We start from the raw sequence: 11,826 nt of genomic DNA on the forward strand, positions 1-11,826 counted from the left end.
AAAGTGCACTGGTTCTACCGTCCTTATGAAAGGAAAAAAAGAGAAAGAGAAATATAGCGCAAAAGAGGAAACGGTCGACCCGCCGAATCAGTGGGATCGGCTCGGCTTCGGAAGAAAAGCGACGCGACTTTTGTGACGCAATTTTTCCGAGGCGCCGTGGCGAGCAAGCATAGCGGTCGTTCACCAAGTGAATCGCCCTTCCGGTATTCGCGATCGCGTCGCTCGACGATGCATCGTCACCGACGTGTGTTGGCACGCGTCGCGCGCGCGACGTCGTCGCTGCGGCGGCGTCGCGGCGCGGCGTCACGAGCGCGCGTGGCCGCTCGATCGCACGTTCGTTCGTGATCCCGTGCTCGCTTTACCGCCGTTAAATTTAGACAGCGGCTATTACGCGAGCAGACTCGTGCCTCGACGCAACCCTCGACGACGACGTCGGCTGCGCGGCCCCCTCCGCCGCGCGGCGACGACGACAACGACGACGACGACGACGACGACGACGACGACGACGACGACGACGACGACGACGACGACGACGACGACGACGACGACGACGACGACGACGACGACGACGACGACGACGACGACGACGACGACGACGACGTAACGCCGTTCCCTGGAAGTGGAGTCGCTTGCGCGAGGAAGCCGTCGCGAAATCACGCTCGAAGGCGCTCGCTCACGTGTCTCTCGGGCCGACGATACGAGCGATACGATGCGCGCGAGATTTATCTTTGATTGTATGCGTGTATATATGTGTGTGTTCAATAAATTAGTTAACATAGTATATTATTTAATTAGTTACGGTATTATTCAATCAACCGTTATATCGGCGTAATTAATTATGAAATAAGTCCGTAATTTGCGTGATCCACTAAATATAGAGTGGTATCCGAAAAAGCGGCCGATTGCAAATTGCACAGCGGTGGTGACGTGTTAATAAATAACGACGGGACGGCGATTAGGACGTTAAGGACGGGAAGAGCCGAGTAATTTGGCGCGGAGATCCGCGGAGCGAGTGTGTGATCTGTGCAAAGTCGGCCGATGTATTCCTTCATCGTGCGAATCGATTCTGCTCACCAGCAGCGGTCTCCTCTCGTTCGCCACTTTCCGGCAAACGTACGAACAGTGTCGTATCCGTATGCGATTTTCCGGTAACGCCGGCGCTCTTTTCCTCGCGAAAGTCGCAATTGTCCGGCTGGATATAGCTCGCGAAGAAAAAAAAAAAAAGAAAGAAAAAGCACTGGACACGTGCAATGGTGCACGCGTTTGTTGTACCGTCCCGTCGCTTGTGCAACGCCTGTGACCGAGCCGCCTCAGCGGCCGGCAATCGATCGCGCGCGGCAAATATCGCCAAAAAACACCGTCCGCCGGCGCGGCGCGCGGCGGATGACACGCGCCTGCGATGCGCCGGGAATCGCGAGCGGCTGAAGACATTTCTAAACCGCCGCGCCGCCCGGCGCTCGACTCGACACGTTCCCCGCCGGAGAATCGACTCCTGCGCGATCGATACGACACGCTGCACACATCGTCACGCCGAGTCACAAAAACAGCAAGGTGTGTCGGATCGCAGCGATTATCGGCTCGCGAAAGTCGCTCGGGGAAATGGCTAGTCATCAATCAACCACCCGTTCATTTCGTTGTCGATATACTTGAAAAGCAAAGTATGTTTATACTTGAAATGTAATCGAGTTGAAACTTTAATCGAGTGAGCGAGAGAGCGAGAGAGAGAGAGAGAGAGAGAGAGAGAGAGAGAGAGAGAGAGAGATTTCTATGCCGTTACATTCACTGTGTCGCGTGCGCGCGCGCGCGTTGTCCTTCGCGCTCACGGAATGTAATTTAATTAACGATGTCGGGAGACGCGACGAACGACACAATATCTTCGCGAAAGATTGACTCCGGATTCATCATCGGGGATCCTCTCGCATGAGGAAAACAGTCCCGGAACGAGCGTCCCTCCAGTGCCTTAAAGCGAAAATAACTCTCTTTCACGTAGATCCTCAGACTGACAGAGAGCGTAGTTAGTTTCGAGTGAAAATAACATGTTTGTCACCGAGAAATCGATATTATAAAAATACTCCCGTCGTCTTTCCTGCCGGATAATATCATTGGAAAGCTGACTTTTAGGCTTTTACGCTTTTGCCAGCGATTTACACGAATTGAGTAAACAATACAATTCACCCGTCCGACGCGTTAGCCGGCAGCAACGGCTCGTTTGACAATCGCATCCGCATCAGTCGCTATAAATAAATTACTAGCACATGAATGCTTGCCATACTCTCTCTCTCTCTCGCGGCTAAGGCTGTCCGTCTCCGAAAGAGGGAAAGAAAGCGACGACTGCGGAAGAAGAACCAAGAGGAAAAGAGAAGAAGACCAAAGATGACGACGACGATGACGACAACGACGACGACGAGGAGGAGGACGACAAACAACATCGCCTCAAACACCGGGGAAATCAGGACCGCAGACAACAACAACAACAACAACAACAATAGCGGAGCTTCCTTACCGGAAATAGTCAGCTGGACGAGCCGTCGACTAGTCGGGACGCTGCGGCGTCGCGCTCACGCCGCCGCGGTCGATCGCAGCATCTCGATCGAGGGGGGCGGGTGACGGTATCGGCAGCGACAGCAGGACACCGGAAACGCGCGGAGCAGCGTGCGAAGGCAGGTGACAGCAAAAGCTAACTGGCGGAGGCCACGTGGAGGAGGAAGGTTCGACCGTCACTGAAGCCGCGACGCCCGCCACTGCCGCCGCTGCCGCCGCCGCCGCCGCCGCCACCGCCGCCACCGCCGCCACCACCACCTCCAACGCGGCGACGACGTCGACGGCGTCGACGACGGCAGTGCATGACGCCCGAAATAGCGTCGTCCTTGGCGGTGCGCGCGTGACGTCGTCATCTCGCCGCTCGGTCGATGACGGACGGGGGCGGCGTTGTGACGTCAGCATTGATGCCGCCGCCGCCGCCGCCGTCGCCGCCGTCGCCGCTACCGACGCCACCGACTCGATGCTGAGTTTGCGCGGCGGGTACATCCGCGGGACAGACACGAGGCGCGCGAGTTTCCCGGTGAAAACGCTCGATGGCGAGATCCCCGCGCGGCTGCTGATCGATTTTGCATGCATCTTGCACTCGGCATGCAAAATGTAAGGCGCGACGAAGGGAGCGATGTGTCTCTTTTTATTGTTTCTTTTTTTAATAATTTACATCGCAACGGTCGCGGCGAGGAGGGCAGGGATCGATCGCGACAACGCGCTGTGAGTCGCGGTGAGACCGCGGAATGCATGTCGATGCGCGATGGCCGCGCGTTCATGAGGCGCAGATTAATGAGATAACGAGCGTGACGAATGACGCTGACGCGGCGGTGCGTCGGCAGGACGAGCGGCTCGAGGCAGGGAGGAGAGAAGCCGTGTCTTGTGACGTTGCGTTACGATGTTGCTCCTGCGGATCCCGCGGCTGATCTTTTGGACGCGCTCTGCTCCGGGAGGGATCGTACACGATCGGCCGCAAAAGCGATAAAAAAAGCGATGAGGTCGAAAGCGGGTCGAGTAAATGCGATCACAATCGGAGTGATCGATTATTCTATTTTGCAGGCTGACAAATCTGTCTCTAAATGAAATCTAGACCCGACACTCTCGCGACACTCCCCATTGGAGCGCGAAAAATAACTGTCCAAATTGCCGTAAAAAATATCAGAGATTACGCGGAGAGAGTTAAATTGGCTCAAGTGTTTGCAAAGAAAAAAAAAGCAGTGACAATTTTCAGGACGCGTTCTGCCTACACTGCCTACACGGAAACGCGATATCCCCCCCCCCCATATTTTTCCCCGCGCCTCGATCAATCCCGGCAGCGCGCACTTTTGCAGCGGAGAGAAGCAAAGCTGCCGGAGAAACTGACGAGAGGAAAAAGATCGTCGCCTCGTGCGATCCACTCGCGGGTTGACCTAGGGAATTATACGCTCCGATTGTGGGAAGAGACTTTGATCGAATCGACATGACGCGAACGAAGCAAGCGCGTCCCACTTGAACCGGAAACGGAACTCGACTCCGCGAGAAGCGGAAGTCCCGTCTCCGTCTGGAGACGAAAACGCGCTTGGTCCGATCGTCGTCGTCGTCGTCTCAATCCGAGCGAACTCTTTGGCGTTCCCAGTGTCCAGTCTCAAGTTTAGCTTTCCGTTTCTGTGGTGCGATTCTGTAACTCGTTATTGGAGTTAACGACACTTGCGTTATCGTTGCGCAGCTTTTGTAGATACTTTGTAGAAAAGCTGCGCAACGATAACGAATCGCGCCACTGGTCTGCCTCCGGAGTAGCGCATGTCAAGTTTAACATTCGCCACCGTTGCATAACGTTATCGTCAACAAGTCGTTGGAAGTAATACCGCACGCACGCGGCACGCACGCAGCGTCGTGTGCGCGGCGGCGAAAGAGTTGACGGCTGTCACACGTGACGAGCGGATAATACACAGTCGACGCGGGATTCGTTTGAAAGGGGATCGCGCGATAGATACGCGCATTGATACGCGCAACATTATCGCCCGCGAACGGCGCGCGCCTAATAAGAGGCTTACGGTAATTCGGGCATACAGCCGCGCATAAAAATGCGTAAGACCGCGCGCGCGCTTCGGCCTGAAATAGACGTCGCGAAAATCGCGGAATCGCGCGTCTCGCCGTGAATTCCGCGCGGAACGACGCGATTTTCCGTCGCCGGCCGCCGGAATCCGTTCCGCGTCGTAAAGTCCTTTGCCTCTTTACGATCGGCGAACTTCGCTCTCTCCGCGTTTCGGCCGTTTCGGCAGAAACGCCACGCGAGTCTTAGCCGCGATTTGGCGCGCTCAGAGCACGAAACTGCGCACGAGTCTTTGCGTAAAGTGAAACGGTCTGCTGCTACTTCGGCGATAAAGTGTATAATTACGACAGGAGTGACCCCTTCGTAATTTCTCGTTGGAACCGCTCAGACTCAGAGTGGCGCATTTTATATTCCTCGGCGACGTCGAATGAGATTAAAAAACATAGATCAATCTCTCTCTCGCATCACATATTTTTCTTTCGTTCTCAAAGTCGCCGGTGGTTCTAATGTTAATATCCAATGTCGCCAACAGTCGCGTCGAAAATAATGAAATAATCAGATCGAGCTGTACCACTGTGTGATTATTTATTTAAATTATTTATCGCGTGTTATACCGCGCGTGATATTTATGGCGTGTATTGCAGATGTTACACGTTAGGATTGATATTAAGCATAGATTATGCGAGGACGATTGCGTCGCGCTGCGCGTCAACGTAACGATGACGCAAGGTCAGTGACCGGCGGTTTCTTCGCGAAAAAGTCACGACACCGCCGTCCCTTCTCAGCCCTTCGTGCAACATGTGCGTATGATGCCCGACGAAAATCTCGCGCAACCAGCAACAATACCGCATGTTAAATATTTGATGCTTTCGCGGTGTAGCATTTATGCAATATAAATCACCGGCCGGCCCGCGTCCACGATGTTTGCGCGCTTTCTCGTGTCGTCTCCCGACGACGCGGTTCGCTTCTCGGTCGCGTGTCCTCGCCGAAGACACGAGACGTCTCGACTAGACTAGGCGAATTGATCGCAAACGCCATAATACACAGGCATCGCGCGTTCCCTGAAATATCCACCCGCTTTATTTATTCTTAATTAATACACCCGCGCGGATTATTTATTCAGAATGTAATTTCTGCAACTGCGAGATGCGTATTCGCTTTTTGTTTAATCAAGCAACATTACAAATATTCTGCTGAGCGATATCGGGACGTTCCTCGTGTTTGATTATGAAATGTAATATTTGTTTATCATTATAGAAAGAATTTGTAATACTGCTGATTTATATTTTATGAACTGACGAAATAGGATATTTGCCAACGAATGTAATATGATATGATTACATATTAATAGGTTGAATTAAATCGCAATTTGATATTTTATAGACATTTGATATTAAAGTCAATTACTCATTAAAACCGTACATCGCCGTACATCGCCCTATCGCCGCGGGTTTCTATAAATTCTTAATGAAAATAATTTATTGTAAATATTATCTCCCTCCCCGCTCTCGAGTTAGGCCAAAATTAAAACGCCGGATAATCTAATACCTAATAATATATCGATACTGTCGAAACACACATATATCCGGCTCTGCTCGATAATAACCAGTCTCATCGAAATATACCTGCTCGCTTTGACGACAAAACGACCGAGTCTCCGACAATATCGCCCACGTGGGAGCCCCATAGAACGGCATTTTCAAATGCAACGGGTCGCGCCGAGATCGGCGAGTTTCCACGAAAAAGGGAGAAAAAGAGTACTGACGAGCCGCCACCTTATCCGTTATTATCTCATCGGTGTTACACACGCGCGTTCACGAGAATACGCTTTATCTGGGAACAACGCGCGCTCGCGCGCGCTGCGAGTTCCGGCACGCACATGATTTACAATCGACCGAGCGGCCGGCGCGATAAACGAATCGAACGAATCGGGCTGCTGGGATCTAACCAGTGGCGAGGGGATTCACGATGAGCGATCAACATCGTCGCGATTTCAACAGCCGGGCCGTCATCGGCCCGCGCGCGCGTCAACTAACACGACTTTCTTGCACCGAGAGATGAGCCGCGAGTAGCGTCACGTCGCGCATCGCATCGCATCTTGCGAAAACGGTCGTGGCACGAGGAGCAGGAGGGAGAGGAGGAGGCGTAGGTTTCCGTCGCCTGCGCGTGCTTCGCACGTTATAGCACGTCGGAAACGTGAAAATTGTAAGCGGCACGTGATGCGTCAGCCGTTTTCGCCGCCGCCGCCGCCGCTTCGGTCTCTTTTGTAGCTCAGCCAAGAAGCCGCGGATCGTCCGCCTCGCACGTATATTTAGTTTGCCCAGCAAAACAATGCAATTGGCCTCTAGGAAGCGCTGCTCAACTCCGCGTTGGGCGATCGCGGACCTTTTTTTAACCCTTAACCGAGTCCGAGCCTGCGCGTGCGCGAGCGATGGTCTTCGGCAGCGAGTGGCGTTCGCGTTGACGAACAACGCGAAGGTACACGCCTGCGAGGTAAGCGATCAGAGTAAATGACGCCGTCGCACCCGTCGTCGTCATCGTCATTGTGTTCTTTGTGTTGCACGATAAAGAGCGAGCAGCCCGTGCCGCCGTGAGCGCACGGCTTTTACACGCAACACGGCTCTTCGCCGACAGAGCTCGCGATTAATTGCGTTATGTATGATCGAACTCCCCTAAATGCTAAAAATAGCCGACAACCCCCGGCGGCGATAAAATTCCTCTGCAACTAGTCCCGTACGAATCGCCGGTGATTTCCCGCTCTAAAAGACACGTAAGTTGCGCGAATCAACGTGGCCAACTTTTCAGCGTGAAAAAAGCTCGTGGAAAAACAGCCTGTCACGCTTGCCCCGGCAGTGAGTATCGAGAAATTATAAAAGCGGAAACTTCGATTGGTAGCAAAAAAGAACGGGGAAACAACCCGTGCGCGCTGCTGGGGTTGATCGTTGTCGTTGTCGTCGTCGTCGTCGTCGTCGAGACTCGACGTTACTACGAGGGAGGATTTGTCGCGCGCGCGCGAGAGAGAGAGAGAGAGAGAGAGAGCCGCTCTCTGTGAATACCAATTAGCGCCGATGAATCCGCTCGGAAAACCGCCCGAGCCCGCGCGATTCGCGCGGGGCGGAATGCCGCTCGGCGCGAAAATAGAGGCGTGAGCGTAGAAAAGAAATAGGACGGCGAGCGAGCGAACATGAGCGCGCGCGCGCGCGCTCTCTCTCTCTCTCTCTCTCTCTCTCTCTCTCTCTCTCTTCCTCTTTTTCTCTCTTCCTCTCTCTCCATCTCGCCACCGGTCGCCGGTGTACGACACACGAGAGAGAGGATATAATGTAAGAATTTTTATACGAGAGAATATTTTCCGATAGCACTTTAAAAACCCCCTTGTGCTCAGTGGCTGCGTGAACGAGTTCTACGTTATAACGGGTGCGCGCGTTACGGTGGCCGGCCCGCAAGAAAGGACGCGCGCGCGACGTCGTTATCTTGGTTACGGCACACGCGTACATAATAAACACGTGTAATGTATGTACATACGGCACGGCTGTTTATGGAGCTCCGGCCTTGGCGAGTCAAGGGACGCGGGATTTGTCGCGTACAACCCCTGCAAGTCCCCCCGACGCCGCGGCGTCGCCGACAACTCGCGAGATAGAGAGAGAGAGAGAGAGAGAGAGAGAGAGAGAGAGAGAGAGAGAGAGAGAGAGAGAGAGAGAGAGAGAGAGAGAGAGAGAGAGAGAGAGAGAGTGAGGGTGAGAGGGAGAGGGACAGAGAAACACATACACACACACACAGAGAGAGAGAGAGAGAGAGAGACTCGTGTGAGACTCTCCCTTTGATCGCGACTGCTGCCACGATATCGCAACGAAATCTCAATCTCGCCGCCGGATAAATCTCTCCTCCCCGAGAAAAACGGTCCGTTAAATCGGCAGAGTCCGACTTGCGTTTACGTACGAGAATACACGATGGCGGGATTTACGCGACCACCGCAACGACTCGAGAGTGATGACGAGAGTGACACGTACGAATTTTCGCGATCGCCGTTGGCAAAACGAGAAATGGGAGAGAGAGAGAGAGAGAGAGAGAGAGAGAGAGAGAGAGAGAGAGAGAGAGAGAGAGAGAGAGAGAGAGAGAGAGAGAGAGAGAGTGAGGGGGGAAAGAACAGTGGAGACAGAAGGAGGACTGAAGAAAAAACGTTTATGCGAAAATAGCCCGCTTAGAATGAAAAAAAGCAAAGCGGAAATCTCTTTTTTCATTCTCGCGCTCGTTTCGGAGAGAGAATTCATCTGCTCTGCAGCGAAACGTGCAACGCCGTTATTTTTACGGACACGTCCTGTGGGCATCGGAAAGATAATAATTCTCTTCCAAACGGGCGCAGAACGAACTTTGCGATGTAACACGAGCGGATAATCGTCAGCAAATTATGCATCGCGTGCCGCAAAAGTTCCTACGGACTCAGCCGTAGAAAGAAAGAAACGTTAGGGGAGAGAGATCGCGTATTTCGGGAATGGGTATTTTCATCTCCGAGCCATAAATACGGAGCGAAGGCGCGATAGACAGTGCGTCGCCCGTGCGTCGGCCGCGATATGTTGGTGTTGCCGTCTCGCAGTACAACATCGCGAGGTCTCCTCTCGATGCGCTCATCAAAAGCGAGGCCAGCGCTCCGTTGCTTTCATCTCGCGGCCAATTTATCAGTCGCCGCGATCCAATCCGCCCTCGAACGTCTCCGCCGGGGAGAACATGACGCGCGCGCGCGCTCGCTCGGCATGAGTCTCGAATTCGGAATTCCGTGCGAACGCTCGAGAGAAGACTTTCCCTTCGCCCCTGTCTGCGACGCGCCATTTTTCCCTTCCGCTCGCGCGCTACCTGCGCGCCTACACCTGGCTTGAAACGGCGCGACGGCATTTAACGCGCGCGCTGGAAGTCGTGTAAGAGCGTTGATTTACCATTGTCACGGCCGCTACTCTCGCGCGAGAACATTACAATCGCCTGTCGCAATTCGAGCGCGGCAATGCGGCGAAACCGGTGACCGGCCGCCGCGTCGCGCCGCCCGCACCTGCGCCGCCTAAGTGGTTATATTTGTAGTCCTCGTACTCTCTTCTTTCCTTGCGCGATCTCGCCAAGTATGCACGCGGAAAAGAAACGACTTGCACTCGGCCGACTGCCAGACTATATTTGTCGCGCGACGTGCCGATTACACCTGTAAAAAAGTCCCGTGGGAGCGCGGATCTCGCGAGGCACCGCTCGCACTCTGTCTGACCGCGCGTCCAACCCCCCGAGTAGGGTCCTTGCGGTCGGAAAGCGAACGTTCGTAAGGCTCCACGAATTCTGCAAGTTTGAGCACACCGGAACCGCGTGGTTTGATTTTGGATTGAACGTAATCGTTGCTGGCCGCGACGAAAGCGAAAGAGTAATAAGCGAGGTACGTGGGCGATGCTTGATTAAGCGGGGGGGAGGGGGGTTCGAGACGAGGGAGCGATGATTTTATCGTTTTATCGTGATAAAGTAAAGCTTGATTGTGTGTGACATCATTTAAGCAACCGTTCATCTCCCCAAGAAGCACGACGATCCTTTAGCGAACGGGCAGTTTTAAGGGTTTAGTCGCGATGAGCGTCGAATGTGCGACGAGGGATGGGCTGATGGACACGTCGGATTTGAGAAAGGGCGTCTCTCACGGGTTCTCGCGGGGATGCGTGACGCGGGGATTGCGCGCTGGAGCGATTCAGCACGACGGTAAAGTGCGACCGGATGTTAGGCGACTCGAAGAAACGCGACGACCGCTTGACGTCACAATTTCCCGCGCCGGCCGATCGATGTCCAGGTGAATTGTGATTTAATTGGCAGGCGGGGAATTAACGCGGCAAAGTGGACCAAAGTGGATTGTCTATGCGAAATAATAACAACGATATTCTCGTCCGTCGCGTACGTCACGGCCGTGACGTAAGCAGATATCGAGCACAAATGGTGACGAGCGTTTGGAAATATCGAACGGATGCGATAACCCAAATCGCCCCCCGCTAATAGCGCTCAATTATTTAACGCCGCTGCTACTCGATTGACCGCAAATGGCGCGGAAAACGAGTTCCAATTATCGACGATAAAACATTATTGCGCGAGCAGGCGGAGATTCGCGGGATCGTCGTTCTCAAACGAACAGCAATTAATGTTCAGCTCTAATAAAGACTGACGGACGCAAATATCTCGCTTGATTCCCGGCTAAAACAGGCAGCCGGGCTCGTGACGCGTCGTCAGGCCGAAACACGGTTATTAAAATAAAATCTAGGCGAGATGGCGGCGACGACCGCAAAAAGCGCTCGCAAAAAGTCGTTGTTACGTCGTGAATCGCAATTAATCGAATCGGCGAATTTCGAACCTCCGAGTTACCGGAAGTCTAATAGACCATCACCTAAAAATCGTGCGATATGCACGCACGCTCCAGACTCTGTGTGTAAATAAATATCACAATTTTAACGCGCTTTCATCGCGCATCGTGTTTAATTGCATGCAACCGCGGTAGCGCGAATACGGAATAACTGAATATTTTATCAAGTGAGCTGTAATGGAAGAATTTTGTGTCTCCTGACGGACCGTTCTTCGTTTACAATTCCAATCTCTCCGAAAGCGCACAAAATGATACCATCTCCTTTAATCGGACCCCTGTGTGTCTTTATCCGACTTGTAAACGCGAGGAAAAATTCACGAATGCGTAAACCGCATGTGTCTCACACGGCTGTTGCCGTCGCGGCTATGAGATTCGTGGAAAATACGAGAACACGAGACGTTCCCGAGATTAAATTCAGCTCGATAACGCTTAACTCAGCGTTCCGCCCTTCTAAAATAGTAAAATTCATCTTGCTCTCAGTAAAATTCATCTTGCTCTCAGTAAAATTCATCTTGCTCTCTGAGCAAACTCCGCTCGCAATCTCCTGTCGCAGCCACTAATCATCAGCCGAGTCAAACTACCAAGACACTTAATGACGCGATAAATGCGACGCGAGCGTTAAGACGCGAAACGAAGCTCGCGTGTAAAAATCTACGCTATCTACAGCGGGAAAGGGAAGAGAAAAAAGCCGTCGCCGCGCGATCGTCGACAATCGAGCGCGACGAAGCGAGGCTACGTACGTGGTGTATTCCCACACGCATCTATCGCGATCCACCACCCCCAACGCGGCGTCAGTTACCGCTACCGCCGCCGTTATTACCACCACCACCACCACCACCACCACCATCGGTCTCATCTGGTCATCTTCATCATCGAACATTATCATCATCTTCATCATCGAACA

General features: G+C 53.1%; 1 protein-coding gene across 5 annotated transcripts in view; it reads right to left on the reverse strand.

Annotated features, from left to right (window-relative positions):
* Window positions 1-11,826, reverse strand: part of Hr38 (Hormone receptor-like in 38) — an 82,663-nt gene that overhangs the window by 58,239 nt on the left and 12,598 nt on the right. The window lies entirely within an intron of this gene.

This window comes from Harpegnathos saltator, unplaced genomic scaffold, assembly GCF_003227715.2.
Source record: "Harpegnathos saltator strain DR-91 unplaced genomic scaffold, Hsal_v8.6 scaffold128, whole genome shotgun sequence".
Lineage (NCBI taxonomy): Eukaryota > Metazoa > Arthropoda > Insecta > Hymenoptera > Formicidae > Harpegnathos > Harpegnathos saltator.